The sequence below is a fragment of the Gopherus evgoodei genome, chromosome 14, assembly GCF_007399415.2.
Source record: "Gopherus evgoodei ecotype Sinaloan lineage chromosome 14, rGopEvg1_v1.p, whole genome shotgun sequence".
Classification (NCBI taxonomy): Eukaryota; Metazoa; Chordata; order Testudines; family Testudinidae; genus Gopherus; species Gopherus evgoodei.
This window is the reverse complement of record NC_044335.1, coordinates 20,972,767-20,984,332: the sequence shown is the minus strand read 5'-3', so window position 1 is coordinate 20,984,332 and position 11,566 is coordinate 20,972,767.

The window sequence follows — 11,566 nt, the reverse complement described above, 5'->3', positions numbered from 1 at the left end:
GTGTCGGAGGGTGCTTTGTAGGTTGCTTACAAAGTCCAGAATGTTAGTTCCTGGAGAAGGCGTAAACCCCTCCCATTGCTGCTTCACCAACTGTAATGGCCCCTTAACCTCGTGACCATACACAAGTTCAAATGGTGAAAACCCTAAACTGGGATGTGGTACAGCCCTGTAGGCAAACAGCAACTGCTGCAACACTAGGTCCCAATTATTGGAGAATTCGTTGATGAATTTTCTTATCATGGCCCCCAAAGTTCCATTGAACCTTTCCACCAGGCCATTGGTTTGATGGTGGTACGGGGTGGCAACCAAGTGATTCACCCCATGAGTTTCCCACAGTTTTTCCATGGTCCCTGCCAGGAAATTAGACCCTGAATCTGTAAGGATGTCGGAGGGCCAACCTACCCTGGCAAAGATGTCTGTTAGGGCCAGGCATACAGTGTTAGCCCTGGTGTTGCCTAGAGCTACTGCTTCTGGCCATCGGGTAGCAAAGTCCACTAAAGTTAGTACATACTGCTTTCCTCTGGGCGTCTTTTTTGGGAAAGGGCCCAGAATATCCACAGCTACTCGCTGAAATGGGACCTCAATTATGGGGAGTGGCTGGAGAGGGGCCTTGACCTGGTCTTGAGGCTTACCCACTCTTTGGCATACCTCACAAGACCGGACATACTTGGCAACATCCTTGCCCATCCCCTCCCAGTGGAAGGACTTCCCCAACCGGTCCTTGGTTCTGTTCACCCCAGCATGGCCACTGGGATGATCATGGGCTAAGCTTAAGAGCTTCCCCCGGTACTTAGTTGGAACCACCAACTGTTTTTGCGGCTGCCATTCTTCCCGGTGTCCACCAGAAAGAATTTCCTTGTATAAAAGTCCTTGGTCTATAACAAACCGGGATCGATTAGAAGAGCTGAGAGGCGGTGGGGTGCTCCGTGCCGCCGCCCAAGCTTTCTGAAGGCTGTCATCTGCTTCCTGCTCAGTCTGGAACTGTTCCCTTGAGGCTGGGGTCACCAGTTCTTTCTCAGACTGTGGACTTGGGCTTGGTCCCTCTGGAAGCGATGCAGGTGATGGGGTTGTTTCCGTTGCTGGTGAACCGCTCTCCGCTGGTGCACCTGAGGGTATTTCAGGCTCTGGCTGAGCCTTTTGGGTATGGCTGTCTTTTGCTTCTGCCAGTTTTGGCTTGCTGGCGCCCTCTGGCGTTGAGTTTGAAGATGTGGTTGCACTTGTTGGTGCTGGTTGCTGTTCCAGTTCCGGGCCTGGGACTGGAGATGCTGTGGCTGTTTCAGTGGTAGGCATGGAATCCGGGTCCACTGCCTCTGTCTGGGTCTCTGGTAACACAGACGGGGCTTCTGTGGACGGCTCAGGAACAGGAATGGGTCTGGAAGCTTGCCTGGTTTGGCTACGGGTGACCATTCCCACTCTCTTGGCCCGCCTCACCTGGTTGGCCAAGTCTTCCCCCAGTAGCATGGGGATAGGATAATTGTCATAGACTGCAAAAGTCCACATTCCTGACCAGCCTTTGTACTGGACAGGCAGTTGAGCTGTAGGCAAGTCTACAGCTTGTGACATGAAGGGGTAAATTGTAACTTTGGCCTTTGGGTTAATGAATTTGGGGTCAACGAAGGATTGGTGGATAGCTGACACTTGTGCCCCCGTGTCTCTCCACGCAGTAACCTTCTTTCCGCCCACTCTCAAATTTTCCCTTCGCTCCAAGGGTATTTGAGAGGCATCCGGGCCTGGGGATCTTTGGTGTGATGGTGGTGTAATGAATTGCACTCGCATGGCGTTCTTGGGACAGTTGGCCTTGATATGTCCCGGTTCATTACACTTAAAGCATCTTCCATCTGATGGTTCACTGGGCCGAGGTGAGTTACTGGAGACTGGTGAGGTTGAAGAGTAGGGTATCTGTGGCTTTACTTGGGTGGTATGGAGGGTCTTTGTCTGTCCTCGGTTGTAGGGTTTATGGTCTGTGTGCCCCCTGGGGTAATCGTTCCCCTTGACAGTAGCTTTTTTGCTTTCTGCCAGTTCCATCCATTTGGCTCCAATCTCCCCCGCCTCAGCGATAGTTTTGGGATTTCTATCTTGTATGTACCGTGTGATGTCTTCAGGAACACCATCCAAGAACTGCTCCATTTGTATGAGGAGGTTCACTTCTTCCAAGGTTTGAATGTTGTTTCCTGTTAACCAGGCCTCATAGTTTTTTGCAATGTAGTAGGCGTGTTTGGGAAATGACACCTCTGGTTTCCATTTTTGGGTTCTGAAGCGCCGACGGGCATGATCTGGGGTTATCCCCATCCTGTATCTGGCCTTGGTTTGAAAAAGTTTATAGTCATTCATTTGCGGCTTGGGCATTTCAGCTGCCACCTCTGCTAAAGGTCCACTGAGGTGTGGCCTTAATTCTACCATGTACTGGTCTTCGGGGATGCTGTACCCAAGACAGGCTCTTTCAAAATTTTCCAAGAAGGCCTCGGTGTCATCACCTGCCTTGTAGGTGGGAAATTTCCTGTGCTGGGGAGCAATAATTGGCGCCGGGTTGTTAGGGTTGGCTGGCACATGCAGCCCAGCTTTTGCCATCTCCAGTTCATGTTTTCTCTGTTTTTCCTTCTCTTCATTCTCTTTTTGTTGTTTTTCCATTTCTTTTTGTTGTTTTTCCATTTCTTTTTGGTGCTTTTCCATTTCTCGGCGGTGGGCCAACTCTTCTTCTTCTTGCTTCCTTCTGTGGGCCAACTCATCTTCTTCTAGTTTTCTTTTGTGTGCTGCCTCTTGGGCTGCCTGTTCTCTTTGGAAGGCTGCCAGTTTGATGCTTTCTTCCTTTTCTTTTATCTCCATCTCTTTTTGTTTTATTTCCAGTTGTCGCCTGTGTTCAGCTTCTTTTAATTGGTCTTCGGCCTCCATTTTTGTCCTGGTAGACATGGTTCCTGTTTTCTTGTGTTGGGGTGCCCTCCGGTGTTTCTCTTTTGAACTGCAGGCTCTGTTGCCTCCTGAAGTCTGCCTAGCAACAGTGCTTTTTTCCCTTTCTCTCTCTAGCTAATGTTCAATGAAGGGAAACCAGAAAAACCACTTTATTTGCATGCATATAGAGTGCTGGTATGACTCTCAATGGGAGTGCTATTGCATGACAAAAGACCCTTAACAGTCTTCTCGCTTAACATGCAAACCACAAACTGCTAGAGAGAGCAGAAAAAAAAATTCTCTCTGGTTCCCTTTTAAACCCAAACTGTTTCTCTCTGCTAAAAAGCCCTTAGCAGAGAAAAGAAAAATATAATATTCCTACTGGCTTCTGGATTCTGTCTATATCCCGCCGCTGCTACACCATGTTATAACCTTATTCCCAGATTCTGGACCTTAGCGTCCAAAATTTGGGGGTTAGCATGAAAACCTCCAAGCTTAGTTACCAGCTTGGACCTGGTACTGCTGCCACCACCCAAAAAATTAGAGTGTTTTGGGGCACTCTGGTCCCCCTGAAAAACCTTCCCTGGGGACCACAAGACCCAAATCCCTTGAGTCTCACAACAAAGGGAAATAATCCTTGTTCCCTTCCCCCCTCCAGGTGCTCCTGGAGAGATACCCAGACACAAGCTCTGTGAAACTACGCAGAGTGATTCCCCCTCTCCGTTCCCAATCCTGGAACAAAAGCACTTTCCTCTTCACCCAGAGGAAATGCAAAATCAGGCTAGCAATCCAACACACAGCTTTCCCCTGATTTCTTCCTCCCACCAATTCCCTGGTGAGTACAGACTTAATTTCCCTGAAGTAAAGAAAAACTCCAACAGGTCTTAAAAGAAAACTTTATATAAAAAAGAAAGAAAAAATACAAATGTTCTCTCTGTATTAAGATGATACAACACAGGGTCAATTGCTTAAAAGAATATTGAATAAACAGCCTTATTCAAAAAGAATACAAATCAAAGCACCCAGCACTTATATTCATGCAAATACCAAAGAAAAGAAACCATAGAACTTACTATCTGATCTCTTTGTCCTTACACTTAGAAACAGAAGACTAGAAAATAGAACTACTTCTCCAAAGCTCAGAGACAGCAGGCAGACAGACAAAAGACTCAGACACCCACTTCCCTCCACCCCAAGTTGAAAAAATCCAGTTTCCTGATTGGTTCTCTGGTCAGGTGTTTCAGGTGAAAGAGACATTAGTGATCGGCCCATGGCATTCTCTTTCTTGCTTTCTGCAAACAAGACACGTTCATGCACCCACAGGCCCAACTGCAAGGGCAATGACAACTGGAGTTCTCTGAGGGGAAGCACCCTCCCTCACACCTGCATTGCTTGGGGACTTGACCATCCCCAGCATAACTCTGAAGGCATCTATGGATGTGACTTATAGAGCTGGACGTCAGTGGGGTTACACTGGGGACAAATATGGTCCAATATGTAAACAGCCTAATGAAATCCAGAGCAATAGCACATTCTCTTATGCCATCCTCTGCTCAGCCATGCTGGAGCCCATCCTGGCCAGCCTACCCTATGCCTTAGGGTGGGGCTAGCATTGAAGTAACTCCCAAACTCCAGCCTGTGAGACTGGCTTGTTGAATTAGCCCCTCCACAGTCTGTCGGGTAGAAAGCTGATCTCAGGCATATGACCATCTTTGCCTTGATGGTTCCTGAGACGGGGACTCTGGTGAAAGGTACCATTTGTACAAACAAGCAAAGCATCTGGGGCTTGTCTGCAGAACTAAAAATGGACTTAATGGCCTGATATGATGTGATTTAACTGCAAACACAGAGGGAGTTGGGCAGTTAAAAGGGACTGTTTGGGAATCCTCTTACAGGGCAGCCTTCAAAAACAACTCATGTCAGGGCTTGTCTACATCAGAAAGTTGCAGCGCTGGTGAGGGAGTTACAGCGCTGCAACTTTGAAGGTGTACACATCTGCAGGGCATCACCAGCGCTGCAACTCCCTGTTTGCAGCGCTGGCCGTACTCCCGTTTTGTCTCGGGTGTAGAGGATCCAGCGCTGGTGATCCAGCGCTGGTAATCCAATGTAGACACTTACCAGCGCTTTTCTTGACCTCCGTGGAAGGAGGAAGCCTCTGGTAATCAAGCTGGTCTCCTTTCCCGGTTTGCTCTCTCGTTCCCCGAACCGCCGAGCAAGCGGTTCTCCTTCCCTGCGGTTTGCAGGGTGGCTCCGGGAACGAGAGAGCAAACCGCGGCGAAGCTGGTCTCCTTTCCCGGTTTGCTCTCTCGTTCCCCGAACCGCCGAGCAAGCGGTTCTCCTTCCCTGCGGTTTGCAGGGTGGCTCCAGGAACGAGAGAGCAAACCGCGGCGAAGCTGGTCTCCTTTCCCGGTTTGCTCTCTCGTTCCCCGAACCGCCGAGCAAGCGGTTCTCCTTCCCTGCGGTTTGCAGGGTGGCTCCGGGAACGGGAGAGCAAACCGCGGCGAAGCTGGTCTCCTTCCCCGGTTTTCTCTCTCGGTCCCGGAACCCCGAGCAAGCAGGTCTCCTTCCCTGCTGTTTGCTGGGTGGCTCCGGGAACGGGAGAGCAAACCGCGGCGAAGCTGGTCTCCTTCCCCGGTTTGCTCTCTCGGTCCCGGAACTCCGAGCAAGCAGGTCTCCTTCCCTGCGGTTTGCTGGGTGGCTCCGGGAACGGGAGAGCAAACCGCGGCGAAGCTGGTCTCCTTCCCCGGTTTGCTCTCTCGGTCCCGGAACCCCGAGCAAGCAGGTCTCCTTCCCTGCGGTTTGCTGGGTGGCTCCGGGAACGGGAGAGCAAACCGCGGCGAAGCTGGTCTCCTTCCCCGGTTTGCTCTCGCGTTCCCGGAACCCCCCTTGAAGCCGCCCAACAGCGCTGCAGTGTGGCCACATCTAACACCACTTGCAGCGCTGGTTGCTGTAAGTGTGGCCACTCTGCAGCGCTGGCCCTATACAGCTGTACTAATACAGCTGTAACAACCAGCGCTGCAAAATTTTAGATGTAGACATCAGACTCCAGTTTAGACCCCCAAGTACAAGCAAATAAGTCCTGAGTCTGCTCAGGGGACCCTGCCTCCCCTTTGCTATTCAGGCACTGATTAGTGAGGAGCTCATACTGAATAACCACATCCCAAAATGTGAAGTGTGCTCCTATCCAGCTCAGAATGGGCCAACCCAACTTCACAACAGATTCTCACAGTCTCTCGCCTTGCTGGGCTGCCCTCCCTACCTTTAGTGGCTACTGGGACAAGAACAGAGTGCATTATGGATAGTGCACAATGGAATGAGCTAGAGGCTGTTTATGGGGCATGAGGACACAGCTGTCTGTCTCCTGACCCAGCCGCATATTTGTGAGCATAGCCTTTGATTAATTGAGGGCACAAAAGGCACAAATCACTATTAACAGGTTCTTTGCTCAGGTAGCTATCTGAGATTTGTTATAGGAAACGAGACTGGTGAGTTACGTACAGAGAGGGACGAGGACTTTATTCAGTGCCCAAATAAAAATAAATAGTTGAAAAATAAGAACAACACGATAAGTAGAGCAAAGCAACCTCCTACACTGCACATACTCACAACCTGGGAGGCCATCAGAAGTGCAGATGGAAAGAATAGTAAGTGGAGCAGGCCCATAATGGGATTGACAATAAGGTTTCCACCATCCTGTCATCCCAGTGTCCCAACTGGGGATTGGTTTGACAATATTTTATAACCATGTTTCCTTATATCTGGGTCTATATTTGATTAGGTCTCCCCTCTTGCCCATGTTTCTTAATCTGGGTTGGCTATAATTAGGGTTCCAACACTTTACGTAAACTAATGCGTCAATATGTTTCCCAGTGGTCTGGATACGTGAATGTGGTTTCGTTCCATGGTTACATGTACCAAAAAGCCCCTAAAGATCTGCTATTTTAAGATCTGTTATTTTGCAGTTTGTGTTTATTAGAAGATACATCTTGCTAAATCTCCTGATCCTAGGTCAAACACTAAGATAACTATTTAGCCTTACACTAACTGCTAGGCCAAGTTAGGCCTCAAGCTTGTTACAACACCTATTTCAAATACTTTTAAATCTAGTTTCCCCCAAGTTGCATTACAGTATAACTTTAATTGTTTTTATTATCACTTCCATCCTACCCTATCCACTGAGGGGGGTGGGCGGAAAGGTCTAGTACCAAGGTAATTCCTAGATCCCAGGCTGTGAGATATGAAATTAGCCCTCCTTAGTATGTTTCGTAGAGAGCTGATCTCAGGCATATGACCATCTTTATCCCAATGGTTCTGGACACATGGACCCCAGCTCCCAACTTCAGCGGCTCCTGTCCACTTGGCAGGCTGGGCTTCCTGGACTTACATGGCCATTAGCACCAGGGTAAGAAAATCCCTCTCTCCCTCCCTCCGATGAGTTTTTCACCATTCTCTCCTTCCAGTTCTCAGTTCCCCATCCAACCAGACAGGACTGCCCTAGATCCTGGCTCACACAGAAGACAGGGAGAGGTCCTCAGACCCTCCCAAAAGGGCAACCCTTCCCCGAAGCCAAAATAAAATTGCCACCTGTGATTTACAAATTGTAATATTCTCCAGTCACTCAATCCAAAACTCACTTTGCCATAGGTGGGGGTCTCATAATGTTAATTGAAAGTTGAGTTCACAGCCATGAATCTCAGTGAGGTTTGTGATTCATCCAATCATTAATACCTCCCTGTTTAACAGTATGACATAGCAAAGGAAATCATATTTGGGAAGCCTGTGTCTCAGGAACCGCAAAGTCAAATAACCTGAAATTTGGGTTACTAAAGCAGTCCTGCATCTCCAGGAGAAACACAGATTTTCAGAGCAATCTGAATAACCATTTGGATTATAGAGCACTTACAATATCATACTTTAAAGCATATAAAATGGCAGGCATGGAAAACCTCTAGCCGTTTTTCTGTATTGGTGCATGTGCACTGTAAAAATACTGTTCTTCAAGACCGTTCTCAATTTGGGTCCACCAAAGATATAGTGGATGCCGTGCATTACGTTCGGCAAAACTCCACAGACTGAGACCATTTTGACCTGCATCTCAACAACATTTTGATCTCCAGAGCTGCACAAAAAACACCACCACATAGAAACTGTTTGGAAACGGGATTTTTTTTCAGGGCTTATATCACCACAATTCCTATCTTAAATGGCCCCAAATTTGGGTCACTAACCCTACTCGGGAACACCAAATTTCAGAGGAATCTGACTAATCATGGCAATATTAGAAGACTAAGAAAGGTCGACCTTTAAACAGAAGTTGAGATGCAACCTTAATTATATTGGTGCTGCTGTGACACACTAATTGGAGCACCTTACATAATTTAATGTATTTATTCTTTAGTTTCTAGCCTGGCTTCTTATAGAATCATAGAACTGGAAGGGACCTCGAGAGGTCATCTAGTCCAGTCGCCTACACTCAAGTCAGGACTATTTATTATCTAGACATGGGGTGGGCAAACTTTTTGGCCCAAGGGCCACATCGGGGTTGCAAAACTGTATTGAGAGCCAGGTAGAGAAGGCTGTGCCTCCTCAAACAGCCTGGCCCCCGTCCCCTATCCGCCTCCTCCCACTTCCCGCCCCCTGACTGCCCCCTCCCAGGACCCCCAACCCCTAACCACCCCCCATGACCCACTTCCTTATCCAACCCCCCCTTCTCCCTGTTCCCTAACTGCCCCAACCCTTATCCACACCCTCACCCCCTGACAGGCCCCCTGGAACCCCACCCCCTTCCAACCCCCACTGCTCCCTGCCCCACCCCATCCAATTGCCCCCTGTTCCTTGACTGCCCACCAGAACCCACTGCCCCAACCCCCCCCCCCGCACCTCACCTTACCATGCTGCTCAAAGCAGCATGTCTGGCAACTGTGCCGCCCGGCTGGTGCCAAACACACTGCTGTGCTGCCCTGCAGGAGCACGCTGAGGCATAGCTGATGGGGAGGGGAGACAGCAGGGGAGGGGCCAGGGGCTAGCCTCCCCAGCGGGGAGCTTACATGCTGGGCAGGATGGTCCCACGGGCTGGATGTGGCCAGGGGCGGCTCTAGGCATTTTCCCGCCCCAAGCACGGCAGGCAGGCTGCCTTTGGCGGCTTGCCTGCGGAGGGTCTGCTGGTCCCGCGGCTTCGGTGGACCTCCCGCAGGTATCGGAGGTCTGCCGAAGCCGCAGGACCAGTGAGACCAGTGGACCCTCCGCAGGCAAGCCGCCAAAGGCATCCTGCCTGCTGCCCTTGCGGTGACCGGCAGAGCGCCCCCCATGGCTTGCCAGCCCAAGCACGTGCTTGGCGTGCTGATGCCTGGAGCTGCCCCTAGATGTGGCCCACGAGCCGTAGTTTGTCCACCTCTGATCTAGACCATTGCTGACAGGTGTTTGTCCAACCGGCTCTTAAAAATCCCCAATGATGGAGATTCCACAACTTCCCTAAGCAATTTATTCCAGTGCTTAGCCACCCTGACAGTTAGGAAGTTTTTCCTAATGTCCAACCTAAACCACCTTTGCTGCAATTTAAGCTCATTGCTTCTTGACCTATCTTCAGAAGTTAAGAAGAACAATTTTTCTTCCTCCTCCTTGTAACAACCTTTTATGTACTTGAAAACTGTTATCATGTCCCCTCTCAGTCTTCCTTCTCCAAACTAAACAAACCCAGTTTTTTCAATCTTCCCTCATAGGTCATGTTCTCTAGACCTTGCATCATTTTTGTTGCTTTCTTTGGACTTTCTCCAATTTGTCCACATCTTTCCTGAAATGTGGTGCCCAGAACTGGACACAATACTCCAGTTGAGGCCTAATCAGCACAGAGTAGAGCAGAATAATTAGTTCTTGTGTCTTGCTTACAATACTCCTGCTAATACATCCCAGAATGATGTTTGCTTTTTTTTGCAACAGCGTTACACTGTTGACTCATATTTAGTTTGTGATCCACTATGATCCCCAGATCCCTTTCCACAGTACTCCTTCCTAGGCAGTCATTTTCCATTTTGTATGTGTGCAACTGATTGTTCCTTCCTAAGTGGAGTACTTTGCATTTGTCCTTATTGAATTTCATCTTATTTACTTCAAACTATTTCTCCAGATCGTTCTGAATTTTAATCCTATCTTCCAATGCACTCGCAACCCCTTCCAGCTTGGTATCATCTGCAAACTTTATAAGTGTACTCTCTTTGCCATTATCTAAATCATTGATGAAGATATTGAACAGAACCTCACCAAGAACTGATCCCTGCGGGACCCTACTCATTATGCCCTTCCAGCATGACTGTGAACCACTGATTACTCTCTGGGAATGATTTTCAACCAGTTATGCACCCACCTGATAGTAGCTCCATCTAAGTTGTATTTCCCTATTTTGTTTATGAGATGGTCATGCAAGACAGTATCTAAAGCCTTACTAAAGTCAAGATATACCACATCTACCGCTTCCCCCTATCTATAAGGCTTGTTACTCTGTCAAAGAAAGCTATCAGATTGGTTTGACACGATTTGTTCTTGACAAATCCATGCTGACTGTTATCTATCACCTTATTATCTTCTAGGTATTTGTAAATTGATTGCTTAATTATTTGCTCCATTATCTTTCCAGGTACAGAAGTTAAGCTGATTGCTCTGTAATTCCCCGGGTTGTCCTTATTTCCCTTTTTATAGATGGGCACTATATTTGCCCTTTTCCAGTCTTCTGCCATGTCTCCTGTCTTCCATGACTTTTCAAAGGCAATTGCTAAGAGCTCAGATATCTCCTCAGTCAGCTCCTTGAGTATTTTAGGATGCATTTAATCAGGTCCTGATGATCTGAAGATATCTAACTTGTGTAAGTCATTTTTGACTTGTTCTTTCCTTATTTTATACTCAAATTCTACCTCATTTTCACTGGCATTCACTAAGTTAGATGTCCAGTCGCCACCAACCTTCTTGGTGAAAACCAAACCAAAGAAGTCATTAAGCACCTCTGCCATTTCCACATTTTCTGTTACTGTCTTTCCCCCTCATTGAGTAAAGGGCCTACTCTGTCCTTGGTCTTTCTCTAGCTTTTAATGTATTTGTAGAATATTTTCTTGATTCCTCTTATGTCCCTAGCTAGTTTGATCTCATTTTGTGCCTTGGCTTTTCTAATTTTGCCCCTACATACTTGTGTTATTTGTTTATATTCATCCTTTGTAATTTGACCGAATTTCCACTTTTTGTATGATTCTTTTTTGAGTTTTAGATAATTGAAGATCTCCTGGTTAAGCCAGGATGATCTCTTGCCATACTTCCTATCTTTCCTACGCAGTGGGATAGTTTGCTCTTGTGCCCTTAATCATGTCTCTTTGAAAGACTGCCAACTGTCTTCAGCTGTTTTTCCCCCTAGACTTGCTTCCCATGGGATTTTACCTACCAGCTCCCTGAGTTTGCTAAAGTCTGCCGCCTTGAAATCCATTGTCTTTATTGTGCTGTTCTCCCTTCTACCATTCCTTAGAATCATGAATTCTACCATTTCATGATCACTTTCACCCAAGTTGCCTTCCACTTTCAAATTCTCAACCAGTTCCTCCCTATTTGTCAAAATCAAATCTAGAACAGTCTCCCTCCCAGTAGTTTTCTCCACCTTCCGAAATCAAAAATTGTCTCCAATACATTCCACGAACTTGTTGGG